The 11,413-nt window shown below is 38.3% G+C and overlaps 1 pseudogene; it reads left to right on the plus strand.

Annotated features, from left to right (window-relative positions):
- The first annotated feature begins 8,187 nt into the window (after positions 1–8,187).
- LOC107537260 (ubiquitin-ribosomal protein eL40 fusion protein pseudogene) lies at positions 8,188–8,696 on the plus strand (annotated as a pseudogene).
- Positions 8,697–11,413: the final 2,717 nt, after the last annotated feature.

Consider the following 11,413-nt stretch of genomic DNA (forward strand, 5'->3'; position numbering starts at 1 on the left):
CTTAGAATAGGTGTCAGAACTAGCAGATTTCCTTGTCATGGTTTATTTTAAAAAGAGGGAAAAGTGCAGGACCTCAGACTGGGGTCTTAGGAAGCATTTCTGGGGAAGAAGGGGCTGATTTGGAAGTGATGGTAGTAGTATTTGTAGTCATGGGGGGGGAAATACAACCAGTGAAAATTAAGAGCCTTCAAAAAAATCAAAAACACAGAAGGTATACCAACTTCTCTCTCTGCCCCCACAAAGAAGAGAGAGCCATTATTTCTTAAAACTGCACTTTATTATACTAAAGGAAAAGAGTGTTCTTAAACCAAAACATCAGTTAAGCCACCCAAACAATTATATCTTCCTACAACTGTTGGTCCGGAAAAAAATAAGATTTTCAAAATGCACACAAGCTAATAATAGGAGAAAACAGCAAACAAGTATCAAAATTTCAGCTGATGAAATTCTCACCATATAACAAAAAAAAGTATAAGACCCAAAACTGAAATAAACACATATAACCTGGGAGAAGATCCAAGATGGCAAAGTAGGTGCCACCTATTCCCAGGACCTCATCAAAATTACAACTAAACCATAAAACAATTAACCTGAATAACCATCTGAAGACTAGCAGAACAGAAGTCTTATTACTAAGCATATACAGAAAAAGCCACAAGGAGGTTTGGAGGAGGGGCAGAGATGTTAAAAGGGCTATTCCTGTACCCACAGACAGCAGTGGAGGATTTGAAGGCATATCTCAGCTGCAGAGGTGCCCCATAAGGAGTGACAGCTCTCAACCCCAGCCCAGAGCACACGTGAAGGGAAAAGCCCACATAATATTGGTTGTAAAAATCAGAAGGGATTCCATTTTCCCAGATGAAATAAGAGACTGCTAGAAACCCAGGGCCAGTGCACAAAATCTCACTTGCAGGCACTCATCCCAGGCTCTGGCAGAGGAAACACAGCTCAGAGGGGGCCAGAGTCATACAGGGAAAGATTGAATTTTATGGCTTCATGAAGAGGGCTGGAGGGACAGTCACCAACAACTCTGTGTTGAGCCACTCTCCTGCTACGCCCACAGATGTCATGATTCTAGAGTCAAGCACTCTCCACCATATAGTATCAACCTGGGGAAGTATGCTGACCCTACCCTGCTGACTCCCTGAGGACCTGCCCTGCCAAGCTCTCACACAGCTGTGAAATCAGCTGATGGTGGCCAGCCTGGGCCGAAGATACAGTCTTCCTTTAAAAAACCTTGAAGAATTCTGGGAAGTTCAGGCAGTGCCAGAGACACACAGGGAGAGGCTGAGTTGTATAGCTTGAGGGCAAGGTTGTCTTGTGTGCCCAAAAAGCAACACGGCTTCTGTGCAGAGCCTTCTCTCCATATAGCCAAATCTTAATCTGTTTTAGCCTGGTGAACTCTACTGGCTTTGCTCTAATAACTATCTAAAACAAGGCCCCATTTTAAAGGTCCACAAGCCCCAGACAGGTGGTGTCTGGCCTTAGTGTACCCTGAGAATTTTACTCAGTGGCCTCAGACACAGTACTGGCATTGAGTTTGAATCTATGTTAACCTGGTGCACACCATTCACCCCTACTTGATGATTCAGTGAAAATCTACCACACACAACTTGGGTACCACCTGAGATCCTTTCAGTGGATGAGCTTTCTGGGCAGCCAGAAGGCAAAGCAGAATATAGGGTACCTTGTGCCTTTTGCTGACCAGCCCCAGGCCCAATATTGGTGGCAGCTGGCCTTGGTACACCGCTTGGCCCAATATATGCACACCCCAGACCAGCAAAGGAAGCTGCCAACCATGGCTCACTTTGTACTTCTTAACACATAGCCCAGGGTCTGTTGCAGGCAGAATATGATATTCACCTGCTTCTGAAGTCCCTCCTAAGCAACTCCCGAATAAAAAAACTTTATATCTGCCTTCAGACCACATCAGAGCACAACATGATTAACTCCACAAGAGACACACACAAAAAGAGGTTGTAGCCCTGGCTAGTTTAACTCAGCGGTTAGACGTTTGGCCAGCAGCCCTAAGGGTCTCAGGTTCAATTCCTAGTCAAGGGCATGTACCTCATTGCAGGTTTGGTCTTCAGCCCCAATTGGGGCTCATGTAGGAGGTCAACCAATTGACGTTCCTCTCTCATGTTGATGTTTCTCTCTACCTCTCCCTTCCACTCTCTTTAAAAATCAATGGAAAAAAATATCTTCAGTGAGGATTAAAAAAATAATAATAAATTTAAAAAGAGGTTGCAGAACATGCTGGGGGAAATTCTGCTTCTTGGTGTCTGCTTCCACAGAGCAGCATGTGCACTGTGGTCAGCCTTAATGCTCATAGTCAGCCAGCATGAGGGTCCCCACTCAATGACAGGAAAACAGCAATCAAGACTCAACTACACAGGCTTCTGGTCAAGATGGCAGTGTAGGTAAACTTGGCACTCAAAATCTCCCATGACATCAAAATTCCAACTAAACTACAGAACAACCATCATTCAGAAACACCTGAAATCTAGATGAACAAAGCCCTACAATTAAAGATATAAAGAAACCACATGGAGATTGGTAAGAGGAGCAAAGACACCAAATGGGATGGTCCAGGTGGTTAAAGATCAGGAAGGATGACTCAGCTGTGAAAGTCCCCTAGATGAGGCAGAGCTTCCATCCCCACACCAGGCCTCCCTGCCCAGGTTTTCAGAGTCAAGATGAGAAGTCTTCATAACTGCTAGCTGTAAAAACCAGCAGAGACTGGGGCTTGGGGCAAAGGGTTCCTGGAGTCTTAAGCATTTCTCTTACAGCACCCACACGTGGACTTATTCCAACTTACTTGTTCTGAGCTCCAACACTGGAGCAGCAGCTCAAAATGCACCTGCTGCATACAGAGAGGAGCTAAACTGGCAGCTTTCTCCCAGACAGAAGTGTTGGCAGAGGCACTGTTCCTTTGCTGAGCCCTCCCCTCAAAGAGCCAGCAGATAGCACCATATCTGAGTCTCCATCATTCAGGCTAGCACTGTTTACCCTTCCCTGAGACTCCAATCCACCCAACTTGTGGGCCTGTGCAAGCCCTTTCCAGTGGCTATTCCACACAAATGACCTGTCTTGGCTCAGGCTGTGGACTTTCCTAAAATCTCTCAAATAAGCAGCGTCTGGCCTCTGTGTACCCTGTATCTCTTTCTCAGTTTCCCTAAGCCTGTGAATTAGTGGCACCCTACTTTGTTCACAGGTTGGCATCCCCAGGCATCTCCAAGCACAGCACAAGAAGCAGCAATCCACAAATTGCTTTGTATCTCATGTTGGGTAGTCCCAAACAGGGCACAGTGACTGAACTTGGCCTGTACCTCTTAGGAAGACCCAGAGATGGCATACCTGGTAGACAACTTCAGAACATATTTATGCTCCAACCAACCACCTCCACAAGCAACACACTCAAGGGGTGGACATGGTGAGTACTTGAGTCTCCTGAAGTGACTCCTCTCCTTGGGGTCAGCCCCTGCACAACAGATCATCCATAGTGGTCATGATCAGTCCTTGCAGCTGATCAGCCTTGGAGTAAATTCCTCCCGTTGATGTGCCAATAGCAATCAAGGCTCAACTACAGCAAGGTGGTGCACATAGCCTACCCTTGGAGCCCCCAGCTTCAGTGAGTGGGAAGGCTGTGCCACTGGGACCTATACCTACTACATAACCTGACACCTACTACATAAGGCTACTCTACTAAGACTGGGAGAGGTAGCGACTTTACCTAATACATAAAAACAAAAACAGGGAGGCAACCAAAATGAGATGAAAGAACATCTCCCAAAAGAAAGAAGAGAATACTCCAGAAAAAGAATTAAACAAAATGGAGACAAGCAATTTACCAGATGCAGAGTTCAAAATACTGGTTATAAGAATGCTCAATGAACTTAGGGGAAGAGTAGAAAAACTTAATGAGGATTTCAATGAAGAGATAGGAAATGGGAAAAAAGTAATAGAAAAAATTTTAAAAGCAGTCAAAAATGAAGAATACACTAACTGACATGAAGAATACATTATAGGGTATCAATAGTACAGTAGATGAAGCAGAGGATCAAATCAGACACCTGGAAGATAGGAAAGCAGAAAACACCCAATCAGAACAGCAAAAAGGAAAAAGAATCAAAAAAATTAGGATACTGTAAAAAGCCTCTGGGACAACTTTAGGTGTACCAACATTTACATCACAGGAGTACTGGGGGAAAAAATAAAACAAAGACAACACAGAATGGAAAAATTACTTGAAAAATAATAACAGCCCTGGCCGGTGTGCTTCAGCTGGTTGGAACACTGTCCTATGCACTGAAGCGTTGTGGGCTCAATTCCTGGTCAGGGCAAATACCCAGGTTTCAGGTTTGATCTGCAGTTGGGGGATATATTGGAGGCAACCAATCAGTGTTTCTCTCTCTCTCCCTCTCCTTTCCTTTCTCTCTAGAATCAATGAAAAACATATCCTCAGGTGAGGATTAATAATAATAATAATAAATAATAATGATAATAATAATAGAGAACTTTCCTGTCCTGGTGAAGGAAATAGAAACACAAGTTCACGAATAGAAAAGAGTCCAAAACAAGATGAACTGAAGAGTCCCATACAAATTTACATCATGATTAAAATGGCAAAGGTTAAATATAAAGAGAGAATATTAAGCAGCAAGAGGAAAGCAGTTAGTTACCTACAAGGGAGTTCCTATTAGACTGTCAGCTGATTTCTCAACAGAAACATTTCAGGTCAGAAGGGATTGGCACAAAATATTCAAAGTGGTGAAAAACAAGAATCTACAACCAAGATTACTTTACCCAGCAAAGATATCATTTAGAATTGAAGATCAGATAAATATCTTCCTAACAAGAAAAAGCTATGAGTTCATCACCACCAAACCAGTATTACAAGAAAGGTTAAAGAGTCTTGAAGAAGAAAGAGTAGGAGGAGGTGAACGAGGAGGAGGAGGAAGAGGAGGAAGATCAAAAGCTTCAGTAATAAAAGGCAATAAATACATATTTATCAACAATTACTTTAAGTGCAAATGGATTAAATGCTCCAATCAAAAGACATACTGAATGAATAGATAATAAAACAAGACCCTTACATATGCTGTCTCCAAGAGACTCATTTAAGATTGAAAGACACACAGAGGCTGAATGTAAAAAGATAAAAAAAGATATTTCATGAGAATAGAAATAAATGAACACAAAAAAGCTAAGGTAGCAATCTTTATACCAGACAATATAGACTTTAAAACAAAGGTTACAAGAAGGGACAAAGGATCCAGCAATTCCACATCTAGGTATTTATCCAAAGAAACAAACAAAAAAAAGTAAATAAAAAAGATATATATACATCCATGTTTATTGAAGCATTATTTACAATAGCCAAGATATGGAAGCAACCTAGATGTCCATCAATAGATGAATGGATAAAGAAGAGATGCATATATACCATGGAATATGATTCAACCATAAAAAAATTGAAATCTTGCCATCTGCAACAGCATGAATGGTCTAGAGGGTATTGTTCTGATTAAAATTAGTCAGATGGATAAAGACAAATGCCAGGTGATTTCACTTATATGTAGAATCTAAAGAACAAAATAAACAACAAAGCAGAACAAAAGCAAACTCATAGATACAGAGAGCACCCTGAGGGTGTCCAGATGGGAGGAAGGTTAAGGAAATGGGTGAAAAAGGTGAAGGGATTTAGAAGTACAAATCTGTAGTTACAGAATAGTCATGGGGATGAATGTAAAGCACAGCATAGGGAATATTGTCAATAATATTGTAGTAAATATGTATGGTGTCAATGGGTACTAAATTCATCAGAGTGATCACTTCATAAGTTATATAAAATTCTAATCACAGGGCTATACATCTGAAACAAATATAATATTGTATGTCAACTGTACTTAAAATTTTTTTTTAATGTTTAAAAAAACCTCGACTACAACAGGAGAGCTCACATAACCCACACAAGGACACTCTTGGAGCACCCAGCCCCAGTGATCAGGGAGACTGCACCTCTGAGCCCCACAGGATGCCTACTAGATAAGGCCACCCTATAACATCTAGGAGATATAGCAGATCTACCTAATACACAGAAACAAAAGCAGAAAGGAAATCAAAATGGAGAGACAAAGAAATATGCCCCAAATTAAAGAACAGGAGAAATCCCAAGAAATAGAACTAAATAAAATGTAAGCAAGCAATTTACCAGATACAAAACTCCTGTCATAAGGACATTCAAGGAACTTAAAGGAATAATAGACAAACTCAGTGAGTACTGTAACAAAGAGATAGTAAGAATAAAAAAGGATATACAAACCATAAAAAAGAACAAATCAGAAATAATATGATATCTGAAATGAAGAATATACTAAAATAATCAATAGCAGATTAGATGAAGCAGAGAGTGAAATCAGTGATTTGGAAGACTAGGTAGCAGAAAACACCCAATCAGAGCAGCAAAAACAAAAAAGAATTTTTTTAAATGAGGATAGTTTAAGGTACCTCAGGGATAACATCAGGCATAACATAATGGGATAACATGTGCATCATAGGGGTACCAGAGGGAGAAAAAAGAACAAGGGGTTGACAACATATTTTAAAACAATAAATACTGAAAACTGCACTAGCATTATGATGGAAAGAGACACACAAGTCCAGGAAGATCAGAGTCCAAAACAAGACGAAATCAAAGAAGACCACACCAAGGCACATCATAATTAAAATGGCAAACGTTAAAGAAAAAGAGGGAGTCTTAAAAATAGCAGAAGGTAGACATGTAATTACCTACAAGTAATCTTACATTGGACTGTGAGCTGACTTCTCCACAGAAATTTTTCAGGCCAGACTAAACTGACACAAAACATTCAAAGTGCTGAAAAGCAAGGACCTACAACCACAACTACTCTACCCAACAAGGTTACCATTTAAAATTGAAGGAGAAATAAAAGCTAAAAAACTTCATCACTACCAAACCAGTATTACAAAAAATGTTAAAGGTACCTTTCTTATGAAGAAAGAAAAAAGCATAATTATAAATAACAAACTGGCAATGAATACATACCTATACTATAATCACTTTAAATGTAAATGGATTAAATGTTTTAATAAAAAAAATATAGGGTAGCTAAATGGATAAGAAAATAAGGCCCATTTATATGTTATATACAAGAGGCCAACTTTAGAACAAAAGACACCCACAGACTAAATGTAAAGGGATGGAAAAGGGTATTTATGAAAATGGAAATGAAAAAAATTGGGGTAGCAGTACTCTTTTCAGACAAAACAGACTTTAAAACAAAGGCTGTAATAAGAGGCAAAGAAAAATATTATATAATGATAGAGAAATCAATCCAACAAGAAGATATAACCATTGTAAACACTTATGTACCCAACATAAAAGCACCTAAATATATAATGCAAAAAAATGATGGACATAAAGGCAGAGATCAACAGTAATATTTCAACACCTTATTGACATAATAGAGAAATCTTCCAGACAGAAAATCAGCAAGGAAACAGAGGCCTTAAATGACGCACTACAGCAGATGGATTTAATTAATATATTTAGAGCATTTTATCCTAGAGCAGCAGAATGTACATTCTTTTTAAGTGCACATGGAACATTTTCCATAACAGACCACGTGTTAGGCCACAAAACAAGCATCAATAAATTTAAGAAAATTGAAATTATATCAAGCATCTTCTCTGACCACAATGGTATGAAACTAGGAATCAATTACAAGAAAAAAGCTGAAAAACACCCAAACGCTAAACGACATGTTACTAAACAATGAATACATTAATAATGAGATCAATAAAGAAATCAAAACAGACCCTAAGACAAATGTCAATTACAAAACAACCCCTATTTATGAAACACCACAAAGGCAGTCTTAAGAGGGAAATTTATAGTAATACAGGCCTACCTTAAGAAACTAGAAAAATCTCAAATAAACAATCTAACTTTACAACTAAAGGAACTAAAAAAAGCACAACAAACAAAGCCCAAAGGGAGTAGAAGGGGTAGAATAATAAATATTACAGTGGAAGTAAACATAAAAGAGCCTAAAAACACAATAGAAAAGATCAATAAGACCAAATGCTGGTTCTTTGAAAAGATAAACAAGACTGATAAGCCTTTAACCAGACTCATCAAGAAAAAAGGGATAGCTCTTTTTTCTTCAAGGAGGCGGTGGAGCAGACGCAGAGATGCAGATCTTTGTGAAGACCCTGACTGGCAAGACCATCACCCTTGAGGTTGAACCCAGTGACACTATTGAGAATGTCAAAGCAAAAATCCAAGACAAGGAGGGCACCCCACCTGACCAGCAGTGTCTGATTTTTGCGGGCAAACAGCTAGAGGATGGCCGCACTCTCTCAGACTACAATATTCAGAAAGAGTCCACCCTGCACTTGGTGCTTCCTCTGAGGGGTGGCATCATGGAACCCTCCCTCCGCCAGCTCGCCCAGAAGTACAACTCGGACAAGATGATCTGCCGCAAGTGTTATGTCCGCCTGCACCCCCGTGCTGTCAACTGCCGCAAGAAGTGTGGCCACACCAACAACCTGCGCCCCAAGAAGAAGGTTAAATAAGGCCCCTCCACCACCACCTCGGGTACACAGGGCAGCCTTCTACCTGAACCCTGTGACCCTGGGGCCTCAATAAAGTTTCTCTTTTGTTGACTGGAGCAGTAAAAAAAAAAAAAAAAAGGCTTCGCAGGTGAATTTTAACATTTAACAAAGAATTAACACCTATAATTCTGAAACCTCTCCAAGGCCAGCATTAACTTGATTCCACAACCAGACAAAGACAAAATGAAGGGTAAAAATCATATATTATATCAATAGATGTAGAAAAAACATTTGACAAAATTCAGCATGCATTTATTATAAAACCTCTAAAAACTGAAAATAGATCAAACATACTTCAACGTAAAAAGGCCATAGATTACAAACCCATAGTTAACATCACACTCATGAGGAAAAGCTCAAAGTGTTTTCCTTAAATTCAGATACAAGACAACAATGTCCTCTTTCACCACTTTTTTTTTTAGAATTACACATATTTATTTATTATTATTTTTAATATATCTTTATCGATTTCAGAGAGAGGAAAGGAGAGGGGGAGAGAGAGGTAGAAACATCAATGATGAGAGAGTCACTGATGGGCCTCCTCAAGCCCGCAACCCGGACATGTGCCCCCACGGGAACCGAACCCAGATAGCCTGGATCCTAGGTCAACGCTCAACCGCTGAGCCACGCCACGCCGGGCCTCTTTCACCATTTTTATCCAGTATAGTACTGGAGGTTCTAGCCACATAAATTAGACAAGAAAATTAAATAAAATGCATCCATATTAGAAAGGAAGAAGTAAAATTGTCTTTTTTTATAGATAACATGTTACTACATAGAAAGAACTCTAAAAACTCCACCAAAAATTACTAGGACTGATAAATATATTTAGTAAAGTAGGACAATAGAAAAATAATATTCAGAAATTGTTTATATTTTTATACGCCAATAATAAATTATCAGAAAGAGAAAATAAGAAATCAATCCACTTGCCTCCAAAAAAATACTTAGGCAGAAATTTAACCAAGAAGGTAAAAGGTCTGTACTCAAAAAATAATAAGACAGTGAAGCTACTAAAAGCAGGAAGCATATACCATGCTATGCTCATAGACAGAAATAATTAATATCATTACAATGACCATACTCCCCTAAGCAATCTATAGATTTAATACAATCCTTAACAAAATACCACTGGCATTTTTCCAGAATTAGAACAAGTAATTCTAAAATTTATATAGAACCTCAAAACACCCTATATAGCTACAGCAATCTTAACAAAGATGAACAAAGATGGAAGTGTCACACTGATATCAATCTATATGACAATACTGTAGTAATGAAAATGGCATATAATGACATAAAAACAGACACATAGATCAATGGAAAAGAATAGAGAACCAAGAAATAAGTCCATGACTACATGGTCAATCAATCTATGACAAAGAATATATATTGGATAAAGACAGTCTATTTAATAAATGGTGTTGAGAAAACTTGACAGATATAAGCATAAACATGAAACTAGACACCTTCTTACATCATACACAATAATAAACTCAAAATGGATTAAAGACTTGAATGTAAGACCTGAAACCATAGGACTTTTGGAAGAAATCATAGGTAGTAATATCTTGGACGTTTCTCTTAGTAATATTTTTTCCTACTATATCTCCTCTGGCAAGGGAAACAAAACAAGAAAAAAACAAATGTGAGACTACATCAAACAAAAAAGTTTTACACAACAAAAGAAACCATGAACAAAATGAAAAGACAACCTACAGATTGGGAGAAGGTATTCATCAATGATAAAATCAAGAAGGGGTTAATATCCGAAATTTATAAAGAACTCATACAACTTAACACCCAAAAACCAAACAATCCAATTTAAATATGGGCAGAGGACCTGAATAGATATTTCTTTAGAGAAGACATACTGATGGCCAATAGGCACATAAAAAATGCTCAATGTCACTAATCATCAGAAAAAAATCAGGCTAAAACAGCAAGATGTCACCTGGCACTTTTAGAACGGCTATCATCAATAAATCAGTGGCGCACCAATTCCACTTTGAATATTGATCCGGAGAAATCCAAAACACTATTTCTAAAAGATATATGCACCCCTATGTTTATTGCAGCATTATTTACAACAGCCATGATATGGAAGCAACCTAAGTGTTCATTAATATACAATTGGATAAAGAAGATGCGGTACATATATGCAATAAAATGTACTAAATCATAAAATAAAATAAAAATTAAAAAAAAGGAAATCTTACTATTTGCAACAACTTGGGTAGACCTAGAGAGATTTAAGTTAAGTCAAATAAATCAAACAGAGGTCAAATACCACATGATTCCACTTAAATGTAAAAACTAAATAACAAAACAAAACAGAAACAGACTGCAGAAAATAAACTAATGCAGAAAATAAACTGATCGTTGCCAGATGGGAGGAGGATTGGGGTGCTGGGTTAAAAAGGTGAAAAAATTAGAAAGTATGAATTGGTAGTTATAAAATATTCACATAAATATAAAGTGCAACATAGGGAATATAGTCAACAATGTTGTAATAACTATGTATGATTCCAGGATGGTACTAGACTTATTGGGGATTACTTTTTAAATTATATAAATTTCTAACAACTATGTTGTACACCTGAAACTAATATAAAATAATATTGAGTGCCAACTGCAACTGAAAAAAATTTAAATAATAAAACAGCCCTGGCCAGGTAGCTCAGTTGATTAGAGTGTCGATCCATTATGCCAAAGTCGTGGGTTCAATTACCAGTCAGGGCATATACAAAAATCAACCAATGAACATTATGTA

This window comes from Miniopterus natalensis, chromosome 10 (assembly GCF_054644295.1).
Source record: "Miniopterus natalensis isolate mMinNat1 chromosome 10, mMinNat1.hap1, whole genome shotgun sequence".
Lineage (NCBI taxonomy): Eukaryota > Metazoa > Chordata > Mammalia > Chiroptera > Miniopteridae > Miniopterus > Miniopterus natalensis.